The 2,905-nt window shown below is 43.0% G+C and overlaps 1 pseudogene; it reads right to left on the minus strand.

The window, feature by feature from the left end:
- Positions 1-1,672: 1,672 nt before the first annotated feature.
- LOC102249838 lies at positions 1,673-2,345 on the minus strand (annotated as a pseudogene).
- Positions 2,346-2,905: the final 560 nt, after the last annotated feature.

Raw genomic sequence — 2,905 nt, forward strand, 5'->3', positions numbered from 1 at the left:
CCTTCTAGTTGTAGATTTTCCACTCAGCCAGCCTTCCTGTGGTTCTGGATGATGTCCGTTTTGTCTTTTAGTTGTATTTTTGAAGTGGTTGTGCGAGGCAGCAGTTTCCCATGTTTACCTATGCCGCCATCTTGGTTTCTCCGACATACATTATTATATTAGTTTCAGGCATACCTCCCAGTGATTAGACATTGCATAACTTACTTAAGTGGTCATCCTAATAAATCGCCCACCCATCTGACACCATACACAGTTATTAGAATACTAGAGGCCTGGTGCATGAAATTCATGCCCTCAGGGGGGGGGGGGGCGTCCCTCAGTCCAGCCTGTACCCTCTCGCAGTCTGGGAGCCCTCCGGGGATGTCCGACTGCCAGCTTAGGCCAGCTCCCCGCCACTGTGCTCGCCAGCCATGAGCCCAGCTTCTGGCTGAGCGGCGCTCCCCCTGTGGAAGCACACTGACCACCAGGGGGCAGCTCCTGCATTGAGCGTCTGCCCTCTGGTGGTCAGTGTGTATCATAGTGACCAGTCGTTCCACCATTTGGTCGATTTGCATATTAGCCTTTTATTATATAGGATTATTGACTATTTTCCCTACGCTGTATTTGACATCCCCATGACTATTCTGTAACAACCAATTTATACTTCTTAATCCCTTCCCCTTTTTCACCATTTCCTCAACCTGTCTCTCATCTGGCAACAGGCAAAATGTTCTCTGTATTTATGAGTCTGTTTCTGTTCTGCTTGTTCATTTTGTTTTTTAAGATTCAATTATTGATAGATATGTACTTATTGCCATTTTGTTGTTCATATATTTGACCTCCTCCTTCTCCTCCTCCTTCTCCTCCTCCTCCAAGAAGAGCCTTTAACATTTCATATAATACTGGTTTGGTGGTGATGAACTCTTTTAGCTTTTTTTTTGTCTGTGAAGCTCTTTATCTGTCCTTTGATTCTAAATGATAGCTTTGCTGGGTAGAGCAATCTTTGTTGTAGGTCCTTGCTTTTCATCACTGAATATTTCTTACCAGTCCTTTCTGGCCTGCAAAGTTTCTGTTAAGAAAATCAGCTGACAATCTTATGAGAACTTCCTTGTAGGTAACTAACTGCTTTTCTCTTGCTACTTCTAAGATTCTCTCTTTGTCTTAGCCTTTTGCATTTTTATTATGATGTGTCCTGGTGTGGGCCTCTTTGGGTTCATCTTGTTTGGGACTCTCTGTGCTTCCTGGACTTGTATGTCTATTTCCTTCACCAGGTTAGGGAAGTTTTTTGTCATTATTTTTTCAAATATGGTCTCAATTTCTTGCTCTCTCTCTTCTCCTTCTAGCTCCCCCATGATGAGAATGTTGGTATGCTTGAAGTTGTCCCAGAGGCTCCTTACACTATCTTCATATTCTTTTATTCTTTTTTCTTTTTGCTGTTCTGATTGGGTGTTTTCTTTCTTTCTTTCCCCCCTCCCCACACAGTGAGTATCCTTTATTTTTACTATTTGTAGAAAAAGGCATTTAGATTTCCAAATTTATATAAAAAAATGACTAGCAGCTGTTTGGAGCATTTCAACAATACTTATGAATTCCTCTTTGCTGACATAAATAAGGCTATTATTCCATGTTCACAGAGTAGAACTTGTCCCAAGTGAACATGTTCTACATCCTGTGGATACTCAGGCCATGCTGCTCAGGACCGATTTGTGACTGTGTCTTTTTCCATTTCCTCGTTACCATCATTGGTGGGGTCTGCTTTGTGTTCGCTGCAGCAAGCCCTTCAGAGGCTTCACTTCAGCCAGAGTTGATGCATTTGCTATGGTGTTCTTGATTGCGTCTACCTCCCCTGGAGATGGGCCACCTTTATTTCTGTCAATTGGCAAACCAGTACCTGGGTTGAAAGTTTTGCTTCTTCTGGCAATATCCTTTGCAAATTGTGCACCCTGTTTGCCCTTAAACATTTTCTTTGCTTCCTGACACTCTTTTAGTTTCACTTTATGGAAATCCAGTATTCTGACTTGTGAAACTTTATAAATTATGTACAGTCTATACTGTTTCTTATTTGTTACAGGATTTTTTAGAATACTTAGCTAAGTCAGTGATTTGAGAGATGCCAAAGGGGCCAGATCACATCCCTCACCTGTATGGCATATTCTAATTTTGTCCACCAATAATGTTTTCAGTCCTCTCAACAAAGGAAAACCATCCAATTTCCTGACTTCATTTTCAGAAAAATCAGTAGCATCAAACTGGTCCAAGTTTGCACCCAGACAAGAACTTTATATCCCTGGAGGTCAAGCTCACGGTCCCACGGGGTTGGTGTACTGTGTTGCCTGCTTGATCAGCTTCCCCATCAGCTTCACCATCCTGCCGCCTCCTGCTGATTAGGTGTTTTCTGCTTCCTTATCTTCTCAGCCTCTGATTTTGATCCTCTGCTTCACCTACTCCACTGTTAATTCCCTGTAATGTATTCTTCATTTCAGTTCATATATTCTTCATTTCTCACTTTTTTTTTTAATGTTTTCTAGTACCGCTTTTATACTTCCTCTTTGTTGAATATGACTGCTACTTTTGCTGAGCTTGGAAGTGCCCAGGCAAGGCCAAACTGTGAGCCAAGGCCAGCTGCTACTAGTGCCAGGCCTATGGTCACATAGCAAGAAGTACATGGCTCACTGAGGCCAGATGCTGCTTGTTTGAGAGATTTTAGGAAAATCTGAAGCATGAGCCAAGACTGGACATTCCTCTATGGAAAGGCCACTGGACACAGCTTGGGTGGGCCTGAAAGTTGACTGGGGCAGTGCCGGGAGCCGGTCCATCCTTGCTGTTTCAAGGGACCTGGCATATATGGCATACTGTTCTTAATACGTTTGCTCACCTTCTTGGCGCTATGTGTTTTAACCAAGGTCACCTCTCCGAGAAAGGTTGT

Source organism: Myotis brandtii, unplaced genomic scaffold (genome assembly GCF_000412655.1).
Source record: "Myotis brandtii unplaced genomic scaffold, ASM41265v1 scaffold364, whole genome shotgun sequence".
In the NCBI taxonomy this organism is placed as follows: domain Eukaryota; kingdom Metazoa; phylum Chordata; class Mammalia; order Chiroptera; family Vespertilionidae; genus Myotis; species Myotis brandtii.